The sequence below is a fragment of the Mesoplodon bidens genome, assembly GCF_964165515.1.
Source record: "Mesoplodon bidens genome assembly, chromosome: 1".
NCBI lineage: Eukaryota > Metazoa > Chordata > Mammalia > Artiodactyla > Ziphiidae > Mesoplodon > Mesoplodon bidens.
The window spans coordinates 49,532,460-49,542,828 of NC_138176.1; positions in this window are offsets into that span (position 1 = coordinate 49,532,460).

Sequence of the window (10,369 nt, forward strand, 5' to 3'; positions counted from 1 at the left end):
AACACTCAGTGCTATATAATGGGGGACGTATGGCAATCAGTCTCAATGTGGGGGAAGGAGCCCAATTTCATAGATCGAACTAAGATAGATGGAAAAGATGACTTAGATTCAAAAGTCACATCATCTACTAAAATTACATACAGCTTGATTAAATAAAAAAGCATAGGAAAACTGGTGGAAAATATATTCTAGTTTTATCAGATATACAGAGGAGTAATAACTTCCTCTGGCTGCCAGCAATAGACAGAGTATAACAAAGAAGAACTACAGTGTTGACAATATAGAAAAAGTTAAAACTTCTGTATAGTAACAGTGACAATATTAATGGAAAAATAGGAGCAGTGGGGTTTCCGTGTACCTCTGGGACCGTGGTTGCCGCCCTGCGGGGAGCCCCAGGACATCATGGGCTCCCAGTTTTTCAACCTTGAAGTCTTCTACAATCAAAGCAAAGAGAAGATTTGTGGATGTTGAATATGCAAGGAGCTGAAGAGAGAGAGATTGAAAGAGAGATTTGTCCAGGTTGGGTGAACAAGCCTGCTCCAGAGCAGGATGGCTCTGAAATTGATTTGTCAGGGATAGCATCAAAGAGATCCCAAGAGGATGAATACCAGGATCCTACATTTGAAGAAAAATATGTATGTGAGAGCATGAAGGAAAACCCTCCCAGAGAGGTTCCTGGACCATGCCTTTTCCAAGAAGGTTTTGGGGGAATAACTTTCATCCACAAAGAAGCACCTCCAGAAATGATTAGACAAGAATATAATTTTGAGAGAAGCCTGCTTTTGACCTCAAGTCTTGTTACACATCTCAGGGTTTCTACAGAAGAGAGCCTACATCAGTGGGAGACAAGTAGCATACACACCAATGAAATTTCAGACCAAAGTAAATGTCCGACCCTCTCTACACAGAAAAAAATCTTGGAAATATAGTGAATGTGGAAAAACTTTTAATCAAAGCTCATCCTTTACCCAGCATCAGAGAATTCATACGAGACCCTACACATCTGAGGAATGTGGGAAAACTTTTAGCCGTAGTTCATTCCTTGTTCGACATCAAAGAATTCATACCGGAGTGAAACCATATGGATATGAGCAGTGGGGGAAAACATTTTGATGTCGATCATTTCTTACTCAGCATTAGAGAATCCACACTGGAGAGAAACCGTATAAATGTAATGACTGTGGAAATTCCTTCCGCAACCATTCACATCTTACTGAACACCAGAGAATTCACACTGGAGAGAAACCTTATAAATGTAATAGATGTGGGAAGGTGCTCAGTCAGAACACACACCTCATTCATCATCAGAGAATTCACACTGGTGAGAAACCTTATTTATGCAACGAATGTGGCTCTTCTTTTCGCAAACACTCAAATCTTACACAACATTACAGAATTTACACTGGAGAAAAACCCTATAAGTGTAAGGAATGTGGCAAAGCTTTTGCTCAGAGCACCCCACTCACTAAACATCAGAGAATTCATACAGGGGAAAGACCCTACCAATGCAGTGAATGTGGTAAAGCTTTCATTCAAAGCATTTGTCTTATTCAGCATCAGAGAAGTCACACCAGAGAAAAACCCTATAAATGCAATGAATGTGGGAAGGGCTTTAACCAGAATACCTGCCTCACTCAGCATATGAGAATTCATACTGGAGAGAAGCCCTATAAATGTCAAGAATGTGGGAAAGCCTTTGCTCACAACACGTCTCTTACTGAACATCATAGAACTCACACTGGTGAGAAGCTCTATAAGTATAGTGAGTGTGAGAAAACCTTCTGCAAATATGAACACCTTAGTGAACATTACAGAATTCACACTGGTGTGAAGACTTATGAGTACATTGAATGTGGAAAATTCTTCAGACATAGTTCAGTCCTTTTCAGACATCAGAAACTTCACAGTGGTGAATAAACCTGGCATTCAGGTTATGACAGTTTCTCTAGAGAGAATGACTAGGAATCCGGCTGTGGAAGAGGGACAAGAAGAGTTCCTAGAGGGAAGGATAAAGGAGCCTTGGATACTACACTCAGGGGGGTATTTTGAGAAATGGAGGTGGGAGCTTGGAGAATGCACAGCCTACTTCAGGTGGGCATCTGGGAATACAGGATAGGAAAGAAGTTTCTACTTTTCAGAGAAATCCTTGCTCTTTGCCATTCCTTTTTCTCCATGGCATTCTCATACCTGGAGGTGCCATTTAAGTTAGCACTGTGTTTCCCTTATTACACCCCTGCTTCACCTTCCCAACTTGTCACCTGTGTTCGCTGGTCATAGGCTGAGGTGCGTTTCTGAATTGATTGTCAGTGTGAAAGTGGCAGCAACTCTGAGGTAGTGCTGAGTAGCCTGCAGATGCCTGAGGCCACTCTGACCATGCCACCGTGGGGAGGCTGCCCATCTGTGGAAGTGTTCCCATGAAGGGGAGATAGAAACAAGTGAAAACAGAATACTTAGTCATTCATCTATTCAACAAATAAGGGGATATGTGGCAAGAGCTGGGCTGATTGCTACAGGAAAGTTGGTGAAGAAGGCTTTTATCAGGGTGAGGGAGAGCTTCCTGATCCTTTCAAGCTGGAGGGTGACTTGGGGCTAAGAAGGAAATAGATCAAGAGAGACTTCTCTTGAATGATGTCAGTTTGTGGGAAGGAAGTCAGATCTGCTCAGAGAGTCGTGGAGAGGAAGACCTAACCTCTTCCCAGAGGAATATTATCTTACCCAGAAAGAAAATGGTTTGTGCTAGGCTGCTAGTGGTAAGAAACCTCAGAGCAGGAAGCCTGCCTGTGACTGAGCAAGCCACCCACGTATCCCTGTCTGGACTAGGGCGTACACCTGTCTCTTTTAAGTTTGGCTGGGGCACTAGGGCACAAGGACCAGGGGAGAGGGGCCCACTAGGATTAACAAAGTGGGACTTGGTTTGTTAGCCTTTAGAGAGGAGAAAGCATTTGTGATGAAGCGGTCACCGTAGTGGGGTCGGCTAGGTTTTGTGTAATCATGGCATTGGTGGCTCTAACCATAGATTCATTAGGTCTCAGATATTTCTGTTTTTATTGGGCCTCTTATTCCAGGATATTTATCATTCCCTGCGGATTAGGAGTATCTAGGGAAACACCTCTCATGGGATGAATTTGGAAAGAATTCTAGAGAGAATTACCTCTTTTTCAAATTCCTGAAAATTGAGATAACACGGTTTGCCATGACTCTGACAGTATTTTCTTCTCTTGAGAGAAAGGAAGGGCATGTTTCCCCTTTATTTCCCCATTTTCTTTCATGTTCTTAACTGCTACCCAGAGAATCAGCTCTGGAAGATTAAGTGAGGATAACCTTTGACTAGTATTTGAAATCGTTCCTATGCTCTGAAGCTTATATAGTTTTTAAAATATGACTATTAAAAAACTAAAGTAAGTTAATTCTGGAATGGTTATTTGGAACTCAGCCTCGATTTTTTTCTTCCAGAGCAAGTGTCTTACAAGCATTGGTTTGAGCAATTAATTACCAACAATGGGAAAGTGGCAGAAATAACATACTTTTCCCTCTCCAGCTATAAAGATTATGTTCTCAAACTTGCCATAGGGCAATTCATAATTGAGTAAATTAATATCTTATGGGCAAAAATAACCCTATGAAAACTTTATATTTTATGCTTATGGAAAAAAAATATAGTTTACTGAAAGCAAATGTTAATGTAATTTTTTTCTAAATGAAAAAAAAACCTAAACTCATTGCTAGCACGTAGTAAATGTTCAATAAATATTTATTTGTTGAATTAAAAAAAATAGGAGCAGTGGATTGGGAAAACATTTACATAATTGTGACTACATGTTAATACCTATAATATTCAGAAAGACCATTATAATTTATAATAGAGTAATAATGGATTTCAATAGACAATGTATGCGATAAAAATACAAATGGTGGACACATTCTAATAAAAATAATGAATGTCAATGTATTAATTTGCATCCACCACATTCACAAAAATTTTTAAAAATACTATCCAATTTTGGCAAAATTTTGGTGAAGCTGGTATTCTCAGAAATACCAAAAGTCATAAAGATGCTTATGCCCAATGACCTAACAATGTTATTCCTGAGAATTTATCCCAAAGAAATAATTCAGAATAAGAAAATATCTGTTTAAGATGTTCATATCATTGTTCTTGATAAAAACAACAAATGAAAAATGGCGGAAATGCCTTAGAATATAGTACTATTAAAAACAATTATGTGGGGGCTTCCCTGGTGGCGCAGTGGTTGAGAGTCCGCCTGCCGATGCAGGGGACACGGGTTTGTGCCCCGGTCTGGGAAGATCCCACATGCCGCGGAGCGGCTGGGCCCGTGAGCCATGGCTGCTGAGCCTGTGCGTCCGGAGCCTGTGCTCCGCAACAGGAGAGGCCCCAACAGTGAGAGGCCCGCGTACCACACAAAAAAAAAAAACCCACCCCCCCAAAATAACCAATTATGTTTAGTGAAGAAAAGAACAGAATAGAATAGAATAGAAATGGTAATAGAATAAAATATGGTAATATTAAAGACAACATGGTGAAAAAAAGACATTTCTAGTACAATAGCATAATGGGATATTATGCAGCCAAGAAGACAATAAAGTAAGTACCAAAAAGTCACAACTTAGAAAAATGTTTGTTATAATGACTCAAAATTGTACGCTAGCTGATTAAAGCAACAGAAAAGCATGCGTGCACACAGATGAGTACAGTGAAGAGCAGGGAAGGTGCAGGAGTGGAATAGAATTTGCCCAGTGTTTGGGTGATGGGATTAGGAGAATATGCTTTATTTTGTTAAAAATTCCTTTACTTTTATATATTTCTTACTTACATAATGAATTTTACATTGAAAATAAAAGATTAAAATAGCAGAGAGAACAAACAAAAGCGATGACAAAGGTTTAAAGAAGCCTGTGTTTGAAAATTTAATTTATGGACCCTTCTCTATGTACTTTTATTTCTAATTTCCTATTTTCTTTATAGTAGAAAAGCCTTACAGGTTATTTGGCTTGTTCTGCTATTAATGAAAAAGAAGTTTCCAGGCATCTGAACAGTCTTGTTTCCAATGCTCTCAGGGCTGGGGTCAGCTCCCTCAGGGCCCTATTGCACAGTGTCATGGACCTCAGCGTTAGGGGATTAATCAAGTATGCAATACAGTGAGAAAATAACAGTATTTACAACTTTGCAACTGCTTGTACTCTGCTGAACTCCGGTTGCTTATTTCCTCTTTGGAAAAGAAATGGGTGGCTACAGGTTCAAAATGAATCTAGTCTTCCTCCTCATAGGAAAGGACCTTCCTGGCTCCCTGGGTCTGTTTACTCATTTTGAGCCATATCTCATGAAGGGCATGTTCATTTGCCTTAGGTGAACTTGACTGCAGCTGCCACTTGCTTTGTTTCAGGGCAAGTGTCAGAAAGAATAGTACAGTCCTAAGGGACTCAGCTCATTGCCTGCAAACTATGTCCATGTCTGGCTGCTGTATTGTACATCTTCAAACCTGACTGTACCTGAGAATCAACTATAGAGGGTGTTAAAAATAGAGGTCCACTGGCCTCAACCTGGAGACTCTGAATCAGCAGGGCTGAGGTGAAACCCAGAAATCTGTACTTTTACCAACCACAGCAGAGGATTGTATGTGTGGCCAGATTTGGGAACCACTGATCCAGATTTTTCAAGATTTTGCCTGGCTCTCCCATCCTTCCTCTCTGCCATAAATATTTATTAAGCTTCTATTATCTGCCAGCACACCATTTGTATGAGGTTGCTCAAACATACACACATTCATCACTAAACTGTAGAGCAAAAGTGGACATCCCAACTCAACATGGTAAAGATGTCAATTCTTCCCAAATTAATTTAGAGGTCAAATGTGATTCCTATCAAATCCCCAGCAAAGCATTTTGTAGACATAGATAAGCTTATTCTAAAATACATTTTATAAATTTTATTCTATAGTTTTAGTGTAATTTACATTATATAAAAATTTTTAAATGCTCTGAAAATGCACAAGCCCTAGAACAGCTAAAATAATCTTGAAAAGGTAGAATAAAGTGGGAGGAATCACTGTACTCAATATAAAGGTTTACCATATAGCTACCATAGTCAAGTCAGTGTAATCTGGCAGAAGGATAGACACATAGGTCAATGGGACAGAATGAAGAACCCAGAAATAGACCTGCACAAGTATTCCCAATTAATGTTTGACAAAGGTGCAGAAGAAATTTAATGGAAAAAAAATGGCCTTTCAACAAATGGACATCCATAGACCAAAAAACCAAAAAACCAAAATAACAACAAAAAAACTCCATCGGTCCCATTAACTTTACACCTTTACAAAAACAAACTCAAAATGGATCATAGACTCAAATGTAAATGTAAAACTATGAGACTTTTAGAAGAAAAAAAGGAAAGGATTGGGTTCTAGGGCTAGGCAATGAGTTCTTAGACTTGACACCAAAAGCACAATCCATAAAAGGAAAAATTAATAAATTGATCCTTTCTCTGTGAAAGTTTCTATTAAGAGGGTGAAAAGACAAACTGTAAACTGGGAGAAAGTATTTGCAAACTACACATCCAACAAAGGATTAGTATCTAAAATATATAAAGAACTCTCAAAACTCAACAGTAAAATACAAAAAAAAATCCACTTAGAAAATAGGCAAAAGACATGAACAGATATTACACTGAGGATTATATACAGATGACAAGTAAGCTCATGAAAAGTTGTTAAATCTCATTAGCTATTAGAGAAATGCAAAGTCAAACCACAGATATCTCTATACACACATCAGAATGGTTAAATAACAAATGACAACACCAAATGCTAGTAGGATGTGGATAAATTGGGTCACTCATACATTGCTGTGGGAATATAAAATGGTACAGTCACTCTGGAAGACAGTTTGGCAATTTCTTATAAAAAAGTAAATATACAATTATCATAAGACTCAGCAACTGCATATTAGACATTTATCTCAGAGAAATGGAAACATGTTCACACAAAAACCTGTACCTGAATGTTCATAGGATCTTTATTTGTAATAGCCAAAAATTGCAAATAATCTGGATGCCTTTTAAGCAGGTGAATGGTTAAATAAACTTTGGTACATTCACACCAAAAGGAGTGAACTATTGATACATGCTTGGATGGATCTCTAGAGAATTATGCTGAGAGAAAAAGCCTGTCACAAAAGTTTTCACAGCATGACTCCATTTATATAACATTCTTAAAATGACAAAGTTATAGAAATGGGGAACAGATTTGTGGTTACTATAGGTTTGGGAGGAAGTAGGGGAGGAGATGGACAGGGAAGTGGGTGTAGTTATAAAAGGGTACCAGGAGAAATCCTGATGGTGATAGACTCTTCTGTGTCTTGACTGTGGTGGTGGATACATGACCCTACCCCCATGATAAAATTGTATAGAACTTTTTAAAAAATTGAAACACAGCTGATGTACAATATTATGTATGTAAATTTCAGGTATTATAGAACTTAAAATACACATACAAATGAGTACAAGTAAAACAAAGAAATCTGAACAAGAGGGATGGATTTCATCAATGTCAATATCCTGGTTGTGATGTCGTACTAGTTTTGTAAGATGTTACCATTGTGGACAAACTGAGTGAAGGGTACAGGGAATCATCTGTATTAGTTCATATAACTGCATGTGAATCTATAATTATCTCAAAATAAAAAAGTTTAATTTTGAAAAGTGGTCTTCCCAACTCTGCTTTAACCATGCCGTGGCTGTTCACATATTGGCAGGGCGGGTTCTACAGAAAGTTACAGATCCATCCACCAAGAGTGCAGAGTGAGGGTGCTCAGCCTCCACTACCAACTGTCTGAATCAAACATGATTCTCCAACAGCCCATCTACATAGTCAGTGCCATCACTGTGGTACTTGTAGTATTTAAAAAAATTTTATTAATATATAGTTGATTTACAGTGTGTTACTTTCATATGTTATACATATACATATGTATAACATTTTTAGATTCTTCTCCATTATAGGTTATTACAAAATATTGAGCCTTTCCCCAAATTCTGTATTAGGACACTCTATGTCTACAACTCAAAGGTAGAGACCGTTGCCAACCCTGGTCCTTTTGGATTTCTGTTTCTCAACCAGGCTTTCCTTCACTGGAATTTTCAAATTTCCTTTTATCATTTTGAAATGGGAGGCCCAGTGTCTACCTGTGTTGAGGATACAATCCTTTTTCTAAAGTACTTCTCAGAGAGAAGTTGAAAGTCTTAACTACCCCTGTGGGCAGAGGCCACTCTTCATTGTAGAGCTTTGTCAGAGCCTGGTGGGTTTGAAGCTCTGTGCCAAGCACTCTGTGTTTAACCCCACCACAGGCTTGTGGGGTAGGTACTTGTGGTGGAGTGGGACCATGTGATTTGTTCTGACCAAAAAGTTGTGAGCAGAAGTAATGCATACCATATCCATACTAACTGTAGACACATCCAGACATTTAATTGCAGGTGCTAAACCCTCTAGAGATCTCTATCCCCATCGGCCACAGTGATCACAGGGTGTGGGATGGTGAGTGCTCCATCAGTCTGAGGGTTGAAGTCAGGGATCAAAGAGCAGAGCTTCCAGCTGACCCACATTGGATATGCACTGAAAGCATGAATCAAAGCTTTACTGCTCTAAGTGACTAAGATTTGATGGTTTGTTTATTACAGCAGCATAACCTAGCTTATTCTGACTCATACATTCTTAGGGTCATTTTTATATATGAGGGAACTGAGACCCAGAGAAATTTAATATTTGTCTGAGGTCACAAGTAAATAGTGATGCTGAAATAAAACCCAGGTCACTTGGAATAAAGCCACCCCTTGCCACTGAGCCTCTGAGTTGGGCAGGGGGGCTGCTGGCCTGGCCTGGCCAGCCTGATTTCTCAGAGGATTTCTCAGTGTGGATTGACACTGGTTCTTTTCATAAAAAAATAAAATCACAATTAAATCTCTCAATCACAATGCCTCCCTAAGAACTTGGCAAACCAAGGAGAATGTATGACTTTCAAGACTGTATTAGAAAGACTTTGAGAAATAAGAAAAAAAGTCAGAAATTCTTTATTTTTTTAAACAGCAATTAAAAAAATAAATTTTATTTATTTATTTATCTATCTATCTATCTATTTATGGCTGCGTTGGGTCTTCGTTGCTGCACGCGGGCTTTCTCTAGTTGTGGCGAGTGGGGGCTACTCTTCATTGCGGTGCACAGGCTTCTCATTGCGGTGGCTTGTTTTGTTGTGGAGCATGGGCTCTAGGTGCGCAGGTTTCAGTAGCTGTGGCACATGGGCTCAGTAGTTGTAGCACATGGGTTTAGTTGCTCCACAGCATGTGGGATCTTCCCAGACCAGGGCTCGAACCCGTGTCCCCTACATTGGCAGGTGGATTCTTAACCACTGTGCCACCAGGGAAGCTCCAGATATTCTTTATTCTGATTGGAAGATCCTCTGAACATTGCTTATTAATGTTCTCAGCTCACACCAAAGAAGTCTCTACTCTCACCATGCCTCTCCACATTGCAGCCAAAAATAGCATGCTAAGGGCCAAACATGTACTCCCTTGAGTAATACCATTTGATGGCTAATCCTATAGGATAGCATTAAAATTTCTTAGCATAGTGTACAAAACACTGCAGGATGTGGCTAGAACTTGGTTCTCCGATTGCAATTCCATCTCTGACCATCCCTCAAACTCTCTCTTCCTCATGCAGTCATATGGGGCTCCTAGAATACGCCACGCTTTCTCATGCTCCTTCCTGTGCTGCTCTGTGCCCTACACGCCCATATAGGCCACTCTCCCTTCTTCATTCAGTTAACGCCTACTCATGTTTTAAGAGTCACCTCCCCTGGCAAGCCAGGAGCACTGGTGATCACCCATCCATAGCCTGTGAGGGATTAGAGGGTAAGGAGGCCAGGAATGGAAGATTCCTCTGAGTTGTTGGAATGCCATGGCATTTTCCCTTCCACACCTGTTTCCCAGCCCTGGGGAGGGGAGGGGAGAGGGAAGGCAGTGCTTCTTCTCCTTCAAGACCTTTGCATGCATAACAGGAACTTCAGGAGAGTAATTTATAAGGCTTGATATGTGTCTCCAGCAATGTGGGGGGACACAAGGGCTTGGTGTCTGACCCATGCCCAAGCAAGCGAAAGGTGAAAGGAGATGGCTGAAACAACATGATTGGTGGGAGAGCAAAGAGGAAGATGACTGCCCAGGCCTGTAACTGCTGATACCCTTGGTAGGGGAAGGACGTGGAAGCCCTTCTTAGAACCAAGTGGATCTCCACTTGGAGATCCACAGGTGGGGCACCATCTGGAACTGCCCTAAAACAAGCAGAAGGGTCATGGACCCAAA